The 14,400-nt window shown below is 42.9% G+C and overlaps 1 protein-coding gene across 5 annotated transcripts in view; it reads right to left on the reverse strand.

Moving 5' to 3' along the window:
* CAMTA1 (calmodulin binding transcription activator 1) overlaps positions 1-14,400 on the reverse strand; it is a 2,249,809-nt gene that overhangs the window by 1,733,330 nt on the left and 502,079 nt on the right. The window lies entirely within an intron of this gene.

Raw genomic sequence — 14,400 nt, forward strand, 5'->3', positions numbered from 1 at the left:
TCCTAAGGATAGACCATCAATGTTAATGTCCCAGACAACCCCTTTAATATTTTCCTGAATAACCTTTTTGAAACTGGATCTGATTGTTGTTTTTTAATTTTATAACCCCCAACCTCACCCTCCCCAAAGCCAGTGTTTACCAAAAAAAAGTACAAATATTTTCTTAAAACTGAGTCTGCAGCAGTTTTTCTATTCGACTGGACCTCGAATTGAACCAACTGATTTATTTCAATATTTTAGCAGATTTGGATAATTTCACTGTAAGAAAGCCAACAATTTGCTGACTTCATAATCCAGTAAGGGCTGTGTGTTGATTAAATTGGCATGGATTCACGAGACGAAATCTCCATTTCTTTTGCCGTGCAAATTAATTCTGCCCATTCAAATTAGCAATAATCCTAAGAATGTCACTAGTGTACCGAACAGTTCTTAATGAATGGCGGCATCCTAATGTAAAGAAATCAAAATTGGCACATTTTAAGGGGGCTCTGCGAGTTAACAATTTGGCTTGAAACTCTTAAAGAAGAATAACCATAAGCATTGGAAAAAACTTTACTAAACACAAAGAAGAAAAAATAATTCAAAAACTGGAACTCATCTACTCCAGTGGTCGTGACAACACGTCATTTTCAGGGTTTTGTCCGTATTGTCTCAGGAACAATAGGGAAGATATATTATCTATGTCAGGTTTATTTAAATGGTTAAAATTGCCAGGGAAGTGATCTGCGCTTACTGGAAGGATGACATCCACAATCGGATACAGTATGATGTTTTATTGTCAACGCGTTTCAGAGTCACACCGACTCCTTCCTCAGGACAACCATACATAAGGGTCTTAGGAAGGATGACATCCACAATCGGATACAGTATGATGTTTTATTGCCAACGCGTTTCAGAGTCACACCGACTCCTTCCTCAGGACAACCATACATAAGGGTCTTAGGAAGGATGACATCCACAATCGGATACAGTATGATGGTTTATTGTCAACGCATTTCAGAGTCACAACAACTCCTTCCTCAGGACAACCATACATAAGAGTCTTACGTGTGGTTGTCCTGAGGAAGGGGTTGGTGTGACTCTGAAATGCGTTGACAATAAATCATCATACTATGTCCGATTGTGGATGTCATCCTTCCAGTAAGCGCAGATCACTTCCATTTCCCTGGCAATTTCAACCTTGATACTTTTTAGGGAAATTGCAGCATTTAGTTTTCTCAGTGGTTGTGTTTCACACAACCTTGTAAGGTGAGCATATCTTACTTGTTCTTGTTTCATTAATATTAGGTTAAGACCCTATTGCGCTCTTGTATTTTATCTAGGTTTTTTTCAAAGAATATCATAACTATGAAGCGACTGTGAGAAAATTGCATAAAATCCAGCAAGATGGATCCTTGATAAAGCCAAGGCATATTCAACTTAACACCATTAAAAAAACAGATGAGTTTCAGACACAGTTCTTACTCATTTTATGCAATGAGTAAGGACTGTGTCTGAAACTCGTCTGCTTTTTAATAGTGTTTAATTGGATTTTCTTTGGCTTATGTACATTCAATAAATGATATTTCAAGGATCCATCTTGCTGGATTTTATGCATTTTTCTCACAATATGGATTTGCCATACTATGAGGTTTCCATGCAATTTGGATCTTTTTCCCAGGTGAGCTGACTATCTTTGGCTTTCTGTTTATATGTTGGAGGTTGGTTAGGGCTTCATTGATGCACTCTACTAGATCAGTGTAGGGTGTGGTAGCTACATATAGAACAAAACCAAATCACTAATTTTAATAGGTGTAAGGCTATGCTCAAAATTCTTTCATGGTCCATATACGGACTGTGATGCCCGAACTGAACATGAGTCTCCTGACCCAAACTCAACAGACTCAGCCTAGGAAGCTGTTGAGTACAGTTCAGGAGATCTGCGATCATTGCAGTCCATAAATAGATCATAAAATGCAACCATTTGGACCCTGCCTTATAGAAATAATCAAAATGCCCTAAAAATGGGAAAAACCCCAAAAGGCTTTATGCACATGTCCACATATAGCAGCTTCAAAATATCTTGTTGTCCTGAGCCATTGGACATCATCTGTGGGGTCCTACTGTATCTCTCTATGTATAAGATTTTCTACAAAGACTCAAGCATATAAAAATGAAAAATAATGAAAAATAGACAAAAGGGAAACCAAGATCCCTATTACTTTTGAGTATCCTATTAACATACTCTTCATTATACCTCGCGCTATCCTAATGCAGGATGATAGGTGTGATGCATTTCAGTTGATATGGCTATTGTCAGCTAAATTGGCTGTTCTTGTTAAGATCTACAAATGTATGATAATGACACTAATGTAGTAAATTAATTCAGAAGGACAATTGTTTTTAATCTTCATGAAAAGCCTTCTCGCCTAATCCAAGTCTAACGACACAGGAAATGAAAATTCTCTTAATAATAATAAAAAAAAGGTTATGAATATTTATTAGCCCATTTTACCTGGAAATTGAATAATTCATCAATTAACTTTACAATTAATTATTTAATGCAAAATACATAAACTGCATAGTCTCTAAAAATTGAAATGAATCCATGTGGTTTATTTCTACACTGAATTTAAAGAATATGGATGTAGTCTTTTTTTATCAGCAAAAATGCATTTAAAAAAGTCACAAAGTAAGTAATAAGTTACGTGTAACCATTTATCAATGTGAACTGAACTGCATTTACAATCATTTTGTGTTGGTCCAATACCCAAAAATAAGCAATTTCTTAATCAAAAATCTACTACTTTTATGTTTACAGCTCCAATTCCGGCTTATGTGTTGCCATGGTTACAGATCTTGTGTGCAGTGAGATGTAACTTCCACACTTATCACTGGTGTAAATGGCAGAGAAGTTGCTATTAATTCATCAAAAACCATGGGAAGATGTGAGGTGCTAAGAAAATGAATATTATTGACTAGGAGACCAAAAAAAGTGAAAAAGTAAAGGACAAACAAAAATTGTCCCGAGGCTATGTGCACACTATGTTTTACAAGGAGATTGTGGAGCAGAAATCAAGCGGAGAGTGGCTATGCGGACATGGAGTATTACAATCTCTTCAAATTCTGTTCAAAATCTCAAAACTCCAAAAAAAACTTTGAGTTTCAGTGGGTGTGCGCACACAACATCTTTTTCAGGTGGTAAAAAATATCAAAAAAGTTCAAACTAATGAATAGAAGCATTTCTAGTAAAAAAAAACAAACCTTGCTCTCTGTGCACATCTTCAGGCCTTTAAACGACTTTTAACAGCTTCAGATTTTTAAAAACGCCAAATAGATAAAAAAAAGTGAAATGTTCATTCTTCTGGCAGTTTCCACTCAGAAGATGCTCTCTAATTTACAATATACAATATAAGTCAAAAGGAAAGCGGTAGCGGCTTCTTCATTATTCAATTGAGTGAGAAAAATGACCAGAAAATGACAGTAAAAAAGACAAAAATCATGAGGAAACCCTACAAACAATAGGCTGCTGAAAAAATGTGTGAAAAATTGCTCAGTAAACTACTGTAAAAACTACACAAAAGACTTTTCAGAAAATAAAATTCCAGAGTTTCCTGAAGAGTAGGGATGAGCGGACCGGTGGAAGTTTTGGTTCTGGTACCCTACCCAAACTTTTTTCCAAAGTTCGGTTCGGGTACCTGAACTTTACCCGAATTTGAACCAGAACCCAAACCCCATTGAAAACAATGAGGACCCAAACTTTTTAGCTGGAAAATTTTCTATCTCTCTCCTCCTGGACTTCTCCGGACCTCCGAACATTGCAACGGACTTCTGGGAGAAGTCTATGTTCAGCGTTTACCACCTTATACTAACAGTCTGGTACAAACCCCAAACTCTGAAGTTCGGGTTCACTCATCTCTACTTAAAAGTCTTCGGCTTGAAAAACTTGTTAGGTTCTCCTGAGTTTAAAACACTATGTGTACACATAGCCAGTGGATGGCGTCTCTTTGCTCAGTTCTCAGAGTAGAAATCTGAGCAGAAATGTAAGTTTTTGATGCGTTTTGAGATCTGGAGGAGGATTTGGAGAGTTTCTACTCAGTGGCTATATGCACACGGCGTCTTTTAGACACGTCTGCATAATTGTTGGTGTTTTCTCTCACAAATTCTCTTTGAGGAAAAAGCCGACAACTTTTTCCTGAAGTGACTTTACTGGAGGTTTTGCCATCACTTTCGCAGCAGCTCCGCAGCCGGCATGTTTTTGCTATATCTTCTATTAAAAGATTGGGCATCTTCCAGTGGAAGCCACCCAAAGAATAAACATGATACTTTTTATAACCGCTTCAGAATAAGTAACTAAAGAAGACTAAACATATCCACAATAATGTCCAAAAAACTCAGCCAAAAGACTTCTCGTGCACATATCCTAAGGCTATGTATACATGGAGTCTTTTTGCAGAGCAAAAGCAGAGCAGAACCTCAAAGTGTTTGAGAAGTTTTGAGTTTTTCAGGGATATTTGGAGAATTTCCACTCAGTTTCTGCTCCAAAAAAACTCCTCCAAAAAACTTGGGTTATGTTCACGCAGATATTTTTGATACTTTTAATAACCACAAGATTTCAAGTGGAAACAGCTGCAGGAAATGCTTTTTTTTATAGGGGGAGGATTTATTGGAGGGATTATTCTCTTCCTAAAGCGTTTCCTGAAATGATTTTGAAAAGTTTTGGAAGAGTTTTCTTCCTGCAGAGTTCTTTGCAGCCTTTTGATTTGACAGTGCCTACGTTAGATGTTTTTCAAAACTTCTTCTGGAAAAAAAGCTAAAAATAACTCATGTACAGTACAGACCAAAAGTTTGGACACACCTTCTCATTTAAGGATTTTGCTGTATTTTCATGACTATGAAAATTGTACATTCACACTGAAGACATCAAAACTATGAATTAACACATGTGGAATTATATACTTAACAAAAAAGTGTGAAACAACTGAAAATATGTCTTATATTCTAGGTTCTTCAAAGTAGCCACCTTTTGCTTTGATGACTGCTTTGCACACTCTTGCCATTCTCTTGATGATCTTCAAGAGGTAGTCACTGGAAATGGTCTTCCAACAATCTTGAAGGAGTTCCCAGAGATGCTTAGCACTTGTTGGCCCTTTTGCCTTCACTCTGCGGTCCAGCTCACCCCAAACCATCTCGATTGGGTTCAGGTCTGGTGACTGTGGAGGCCAGGTCATCTGGTGTAGCACCCCATCACTCTCCTTCTTGGTCAAATAGCCCTTACACAGCCTGGAGGTGTGTTTGGGGTCATTGTCCTGTTGAAAAATAAATGATGGTCCAACTAAACGCAAACCGGATGGAATAGCATGCTGCTGCCAGATGCTGTGGTAGCCATTCTGGTTCAGTATGCCTTCAATTTTGAATAAATCCCCAACAGTGTCACCAGCAAAGCACCCCCACACCATCACACCTCCTCCTCCATGCTTCACGGTGGGAACCAGGCATGTAGAGTCCATGCATTCACCTTTTCTGCATCGCACAAAGACACGGTGGTTGGAACCAAAGATCTCAAATTTGGACTCATCAGACCAAAGCACAGATTTCCACTGGTCTACTGTCCATTCCTTGTGTTCTTTAGCCCAAACAAGTCTCTTCTGCTTGTTGCCTGTCCTTAGCAGTGGTTTCCTAGCAGCTATTTTACCCTGAAGGCCTGCTGCACAAAGTCTCCTCTTAACTAGAGATGAGCGTTGTTCTACTCGAACTGTTCGCCAATCTCAAATTCGAGCTGTTTTGGGCGGTGTTCGAGCCGTTCGGCGAACACGAACAATTTGAGAAAAATTCGGCTGTTCGAGGTTATGTTCGATAACTGTTCGTGCACCAAAATCATAACTGGATTTTTTCTCAGTAATGATGAAAATTAATGTTAATACGCAGGTTGAGTGTACAGCGGGGTGGGGGGAGGGGCAGGGGATGGATCTCTGCAGGAACAATGAAGATCTCCATTTTTTTTTCTCTTTCCCGCATTTACAGTGGGGAGGTGCAATCTGTCAGCCTATCAGCAGCGCACACACGGAGCGAAGTGCTTTTTTTCACACAAGCAAGGGCATGTGTCATTGGCAGTGTATGTCACATGTCCTTGCCCTATAAGACCAAGCCATTTTCCCCGTCGCCACCATTTTCTCACTGCTGCAGCTGCGTGTTAGACGGCACCGCTGTTGCTGTGTGCGCTATACCTTGTTAATTTCAAGCCAATTTTCGCACAAATATACAGATAGCTTGGGAGTAGGGAATAGTTGTGATTGCAGTCCTTTTAAGGACTAGGTTACAGCATTTCCTACGACTTTTATCAGGGAGGTCTGTGCTCTTAAATAGATCGGTTGTGGGAGTAAAGACTAATTGTAATTGCAGTCCTTTTCAGGACTAGGTTACATGAGTTCCTATCAGTTTTTGCCAGGCAGGTCTGTGCCAGTGCTGTGCAAGTTTTTTTCACAGCATTTGGCTGAATCTAGCAAAGCTAATCCTTTTTGGCCTATTGCAGAGTGTGTTAGTCAGTGGAGTAGCCTATCTGTGTTGCAAGATATACCACCTGTGTATAGAATACCAATTTTTTTACTGCACCTAGTGAAGTAAAATCTTTTGGGCATAGCATCATTCTATTAGTCCATCTATACTGACCTCCATCAGGTTGCAAATTAAAACTAATTTTTATCTGCATCTACAGTACCTCTGAAAAAATATTTGGGCTTCTAGCAGTGTGTGGGACTTGTTCTATTAGTCCATCTATACTGACCTCCATCAGGTTGCAAACTGAATATTTTTTTTTCTGCATCTACCTCTGAAAAAATATTGGGCTTCTAGCTGTGTGTGGGTCTTGTTCTATTAATCCATCTATACTGACCTCCATCAGGTTGCAAACTGAATATATTTTTTTCTGCATCTACCTCTGAAAAAATATTTGGCCTTCTAGTAGTGTGTCGGACTTTCTCTATTAGTCCATCTATACTGACCTCCATCAGGTTGCAAATTAAAACTAATTTTTATCTGCATCTACAGTACCTCTGAAAAAATATTTGGGCTTCTAGCAGTGTGTGGGACTTGTTCTATTAGTCCATCTATACTGACCTCCATCAGGTTGCAAACTGAATATATTTTTTCTGCATCTACCTCTGAAAAAATATTTGGCCTTCTAGTAGTGTGTCGGACTTTCTCTATTAGTCCATCTATACTGACCTCCATCAGGTTGCAAATTAAAACTAATTTTTATCTGCATCTACAGTACCTCTGAAAAAATATTTGGGCTTCTAGCAGTGTGTGGGACTTGTTCTATTAGTCCATCTATACTGACCTCCATCAGGTTGCAAACTGAATATATTTTTTTCTGCATCTACCTCTGAAAAAATATTGGGCTTCTAGCTGTGTGTGGGTCTTGTTCTATTAATCCATCTATACTGACCTCCATCAGGTTGCAAACTGAATATATTTTTTTCTGCATCTACCTCTGAAAAAATATTTGGCCTTTAGTAGTGTGTCGGACTTTCTCTATTAGTCCATCTATACTGACCTCCATCAGGTTGCAAATTAAAACTAATTTTTATCTGCATCTACAGTACCTCTGAAAAAATATTTGGGCTTCTAGCAGTGTGTGGGACTTGTTCTATTAGTCCATCTATACTGACCTCCATCAGGTTGCAAACTGAATATATTTTTTTCTGCATCTACCTCTGAAAAAATATTTGGCCTTCTAGTAGTGTGTCGGACTTTCTCTATTAGTCCATCTATACTGACCTCCATCAGGTTGCAAATTAAAACTAATTTTTATCTGCATCTACAGTACCTCTGAAAAAATATTTGGGCTTCTAGCTGTGTGTGGGACTTGTTGTATTAGTCCATCTATACTGACCTCCATCAGGTTGCAAACTGAATATATTTTTTCTGCATCTACCTCTGAAAAAATATTTGGCCTTCTAGTAGTGTGTCGGACTTTCTCTATTAGTCCATCTATACTGACCTCCATCAGGTTGCAAATTCAAAATAATTTTTTTCTGCATCTAACCCAGCCAATAGTTTTGGCCTAATACCACAGTTTGGCCACTCAGCTCTGCTCGGTTACCATCCATTGTTTTTTTGTGCAAACAACTCCAGAGTTGTGAATTAGTTAACCACCAAAATGAGTGGAAAAAGGCCTGCTGCTGGTGGAAAGGGGAATAGGCGTGTTGGGAAGGGGAAAAAAGGTTGTGTCCGTGGGGTAGGTGTTAAAGCAACAGTAACATCTGCAGAAGAAAGACCATCTTCCAGCCAAACTAAAATGTCTACTTCTTTTAGCGGACAATGTGATAAGATCCCTTTCTTACGGCCACGCCAATCGCTACAAATTCCAGATGAGGCACAAAAACAGCAGGTGCTTCAACGGATATCAAGTGCTCCTTTAAGTGGGCTCTCCTCCACATCAACTTCAACATCACAAATACTCCAGTCCTCAAAGGTGTCACCCAAATCGCACTTGCTTCCTCACAGCTCCCAAATCTCCAGCTGCCTGTCTGAGTATGAGGTAGAACAGATGGTTGAGTCTGCAGAGCTGTTTACTCATACTATAGCCTGGGAATCAGAGGTCGACTCCGGCGCTTCTGTGAATCCAGACGAGTAAATGATCTGCACTGATGCCCAGAATCTTTATGAGTCGGATCCAGGACCAGACGCAGAAGGTTCTGACCATAATGTAGACCCTCATTCCCAAACTATAACTCCTGTTGGTGGAGACAATGAGGAAGACGATGATAAGACTCAAATACCTGATTGGAGCGACAACTTTAGTTTTTTGTCAGGGCAGGAACAGGTTGGCTCTGAGGACGACGGGTGTGATAACGCACAGGGTGATGATGATGAGGTCGGAGATCCCACTTACTGTCAACCCACAGTCAGCCAAGAGATGAGGTCAGCAGAGGAGGTGGAGGAAGATGCTAGTGACGACGAGGTCAGGTTGCGCCTTCCTGGACAGAGACGTAGTACTGGAAGCACGTCAACAACTGCATCCTCAAACAAAACTCTGCCTCTCACCACAAGTCGTGGTGGCTCTTCAGGTCGCATGGGTGCTAAGCCTTGCATAGCCTGGGCATTTTTTCAGATCGATAAAGATGACCCAACTCGTGTAATCTGTAACATTTGTCAGCAAAAGCTAAGTAGAGGCCAAAAAATACATAGTTTGAGTACTTCATGCATGAACCGGCACATGGACATGAAGCATAAGTTGCAGTGGGAAGCTCAGTGTGCTACAATGCGGCCTAGCCGGCCGGGCCAACCACCGTCTGCCATATCTTGTGCATCCGCGGCCTCTTCATCCTCTGTGACTGGGGGGACAGCAGTCACACCTGTTTTGGGGCGCAGACCTGCCACCTCTTTACCCGCAACAGCCAGCGTGATTGGCAGGTCATCATTTTCTTTGGAGGTGGTAACACCAGCTGCTGTTGAGCGCTGTCCGACATCGATAGCACCACCTTTGGATCAAGGCAACCTAACATGTTCGCCTGCATCTTCCTCACAGACCGGCAGTTTGACGGGGACACCCTTATCAACCCCGTCTAAGCACAATAGCCAGCCCTCGGTCCCTCAGATGTGGACAAGCAAAAGACCATTTCCTCCTAGCCATGAGAAAGCTAAGAGGTTGAATTTCACCATCTGCAAGCTCTTGGCTACAGAAATGCTGCCTTTCCGCCTGGTGGACACAGAGGATTTTCGAAACCTTATGTCCGTCGCAGTGCCCCAGTACCAGATGCCCAGTCGGCACTACTTCTCAAAGAAAGGTGTGCCTGCACTCCACCAGCATGTCGCACACAACATCACCGCTTCTTTGAGAAACTCTGTGTGTGACAGGGTGCATTTCAGCACAGACACTTGGACGAGTAGGCATGGACAGGGGCGTTACATGTCGCTGACTGGGCACTGGGTAACTATGGTGACAGCAGGACAAGGGGCTGCTGTCCAAGTCTTGCTGTCCCCACGAGTTGTGCGTCAATCCTCTTTATGTCAAAGTTCCTCCACTGCTTCTGCCTCCTCAACCTCCTCTCGGTCTTCCACCTGCACCCAAAGCCTGTCTGGTCTTTCTAACTGCGCAGAAGGGATCCTGCACACAAACTTACTATGCTGGCAGTAGGGCTCAACGTCATCAGGCGGTTTTTACATTGAAATGTCTGGGAAATGTGAGTCACACAGCTGAGGAGTTGTGGTCAGCTCTGGAGAATCAATTTCATGAATGGTTGTCTCCACTGGACCTGAAACCAGGGAAGGCCGTGTGCGACAATGCTGCAAACCTGGGTGCGGCCCTTCGCCGGGGCAATGTCACACACGTGCCTTGTATGGCTCACGTGTTGAACCTGGTTGTCCAGCAATTTTTAGCCCACTATCCCAGACTAGATGGCCTTCTGCAGAGGGCACGGTCGCTGTGTGCTCACTTCCGCCGTTCGCATCCCGCAGCTCATCGACTTACATCTCTACAGAAGTCGTTGGGCCTGCCACTTCACCGGCTAAAATGCGATGTGCCTACCCGGTGGAATTCAACTCTGCACATGTTGCAGCGACTGTGGCAGCACCGACAAGCCCTGGTGCAATACGTTCTGACGTATAGCCTGGGCCAACGAGATTCAGAGGTGGGGCAAATCACGCTGGAGGAGTGGTCTCAGATCAGGGACCTATGCACCCTTCTGCACAGTTTTGAAATGGCGACGAAGATGTTTAGTGCTGACGATGCCATTATCAGCATGACTATTCCGGTGATTTACATGCTGGAGCACATGTTAAACAGAATTCGGAGTCAGGTGGTGGCACAAGAGGAGGTGGAGGAAGTAGAGGAGGAGGAGTTGTATGCGGAAGGGCTAACATCTGCAAGGTCCAGAAGGTCGGCAGCACCAAGGCGGCAGGCATGTGAGGGTGGGGGAGATGGTTTTACCAGGGCGCATGGTAGCAGCCAAACTAGTGAGGAAGGTGCAGGAGCCCAGGAAGAAGTGGAGGACGAACTGATGGAAGACTCATCAGATGAGGGAGACCTTGATCACATTTCTGTTGTGCGAGGTTGGGGGGAGAGGACAGAGGAAGGAAGCATGATTGTTACCTCGCCACCAACACAACAGGGACTTGGTGCTCCTGGATGCGCAACACACATGAGTGCCTTCTTGCTGCACTACCTGCAACATGACCCTCGAATTGTGAGAATTAGAAATAATCCTGACTACTGGGTTGCCACACTGTTAGATCCCCGGTACAAAAGTAAATTTGCAGAAATTATTCCTGCCATAGAAAGGGATGCACGCATGCAGGAGTATCAGCAGAGACTGTTGCAGAATCTTACATGTGCTTTTCCACAAAATACCAGTGGTGCACGTAGTGAATCTCACAGTTCCAACTTGCCAACCGTGGGACCGTCAAGTGTTCAGCACTCAAACCGTAACAGAACCACAGTATCTGCTGGTAACATCAATTTTGCGGAATCATTTCACCACTTTTTTAGCCCATCCTTTGCAAGGCCACAGGAGACAAAAAGTCTGACACATAGTCAACGCCTAGAGACGATGGTACAGGAGTATCTCCAAGTAAACATTGAAGCCACGACTGTGTCACTGGACCCTTGCTCTTTTTGGGCTTCCAATCTGGATAAATGGCCGGAGCTAGCCACTTACGCCTTGGAGATCTTGTCATGCCCCGCAGCCAGCGTTCTGTCTGAACGTGTGTTCAGCGCTGCTGGTGGTGTGCTGACAGATAAGCGCACGCGGCTCTCCACTGATAATGTAGACAGACTCACGTTCATAAAGATGAACAAATCATGGATCCGAAACGACTTTTCTACCCCTGTGTCATCCTGGGGAGAGTAAAAGCTTGATGATTGGTTAAAATCACCCTACCAAACGTTTTAAGCTTTCAAATTACTAATCATGTTTATCTGTATCTTGACTGGAAAATAATTTGGGCTTTGTAGCAGTGTGCAGCACTGATCCTATTAGGCCATCTATAATAAGCTCCACCAGATTTAAAATTAAAAATAATTTTTAGCTGCATCTAGCCCGGAAAATAATTTTGGGGCTCCGAGATGCGCAAGACACATAAGTGCCTTCTTGCTGCACTACCTGCAGCATGACCCTCATATTGTCAGAATTCGAAGTAATCATGACTACTGGGTTGCCACACTCTTAGATCCCCCAAACTTTTCGATCAACCTTTTCATTTTAATAAAGACCAAAAAAATGGTCATTTTTTAAATTATAAGCATTATCAGGTTGTTAGAAACTGAAATCAAACAGTTTTCAACTCAAAACTTTATTCTAGGTGATGTTACATTTTCACATAGGACCCCTTGTTCGAAAGGAGCTTCTGAACTCTCTCGTCCATTGAATTTGTCAGGTTTTGGATGGTTTCTGCTTCAATTGTTTTGCATGAGGACAGAATACCCTCCCAGAGCTGTTGCTTAGATGTGAACTGCCTCCCGCCATCATAGACACTCCTTTTAATGATGCTCCAAAGGTTCTGAATGGGGTAGAGGTCAGGGGAGCATGGGGGTCACACCATAAGTTTGTCCCCTTTTATGCCCATATCAGCCAGAGATGCAGATGTTTTATGTGCAGCATGAGATGGTGCATTATCATGCAGAAAAATGATCTTGCTGTGAAATACACGGTTCTTCTTCTTGAACCATGGCAGGAAGTGCTGTTTGAGAAAATCCACATACATTATGGAGTTCATCTTTAGCGCCTTCAGGGATCCTAAAGGGGCCGACAATCTCTCTCCTCATGATTCCAGCCCAAAACATTACTCCACCTCCTCCTTGTTGGCGCTGTAGCCGTGTTTGCGTGGGGTGTCCATCAACCAGCCATCCTCCACTCCATCCATCTGGACCATCGAGCGCTGCACGGCACTCATCCGTGAACAAAACAGTTTTGAAATCAGTCTTCATGTAATGTTTGGCCCACTGGAGCCGTTTCTGCTTGTGTGAAGTGGATAGAGGAGGTCGACAGGATGGCGTATGCACAGCTGCAAACCTCTGAAGGACCCTGCATCTTGTTGTTCGGGGGACGTTGGAGGCACAAGCAGCTTCAAAAACTTGTCTGCTGCTATGACAAGGCTTTTTTGCCGCTGCTCTTTCAACCTGACGTAATTGCCTGTAGGAAAGAGTCCTCAATTTGCCCTTATCAGCACGCACACGTGTGTACTGTGAATCAGCTACATACTTCTTGATTGCCAAGACACGTCATCCTGATCATCGCACAATGTTGATTGTAGTCATGCCTTGACCTAAACACTCCACAATTTGTTGCTTCTCAGCAGCCGACACATCCTTTTTCTTTCCCATTTTGGCAGAAAATGTAGGCTGCTTAATAATGTGAGAGAGCCTTCTTAAGTAGTCTTGCCTTTCATTGGACACACCTGCCAAACTAATTAGCACAGGTGTCTGCAATTGCTTACAGTGATATAAAGAGCCCTGACACACATCACCATCAATGAGTTTAACTGACAAACAAACAAATTCTTCCCTTATCACTCCTAAACACTTTTTGCATAATAATTTGGAACGCGGTGTACATGTGCTTTTACACAAAACACCAGCGGTTCACGTAGTGAATCTTACAGTTCTAACTTGCCAACCGTGGTCTGTATGGAATTGTTCAATAAAGGGCCCAAAATTAAGATAACATAGATGGGAGAGGTCTCTATGAATAGGAATTCCTAAGTATTTGATACCCTGTGAGGGCCAGGCAAAGGGAAAGTTGGACTGGATGGAATCCTATATGGATTTGGGGAGGGAGACATCGAGGGCCTCAGACTTCGCTGCATTGATTTTAAAATTTTACCATGTAACAAAGTGATCTATTTCAGCCATAACAGCATGGATGGATATATGTGATTGAGTGATATATACTAGGACATCATCAGCAAATAGAGAGCACTTGTACTCGGTGCCTCCCACCTCAATCCACCTAATATTGGGGTTATGGCGAATTGATGAGAGCAGGTGCTCCGTCACTAGGATGTATAAGAGAGGGGACAGAGGACATCCCTGCCTTGTCCCATTGGTGATTGTGAAAGGTGATGAAAATGTTCTGACGCACCCCCTGGGCCTTGGGACACCCGGAGCCGGACCCTTTTTGGTGGATGCTGGTGGTTGTAGTCTTCGTGGCGGCGACCCGGTTCCGTGGCTCAGGGCGGTCAAACCAGTGGCGGAACTATTTATGTGGTTTTGATGTTTAAATGTCCGACTACGCCACCCGTGGATTGCGGTCAGAGTGAACCGCCGCTACAGGGCAGACCGCTGAGGCTGGTGTTGTGGGTGCAGCAGAGCGTAGCATAACTCCCCACGGGAGGAGTATAGCCTCAGGGCAGTGTATGCGGAGGATGGGGGTGATGGTGCAGGGCAGCAGCAGTAACGACACGGAGTCAGTGATGCAGTCC

The sequence above is a fragment of the Phyllobates terribilis genome, unplaced genomic scaffold (genome assembly GCF_046119375.1).
Source record: "Phyllobates terribilis strain yellow unplaced genomic scaffold, ASM4611937v1 Scaffold_12__6_contigs__length_324123572, whole genome shotgun sequence".
NCBI lineage: Eukaryota > Metazoa > Chordata > Amphibia > Anura > Dendrobatidae > Phyllobates > Phyllobates terribilis.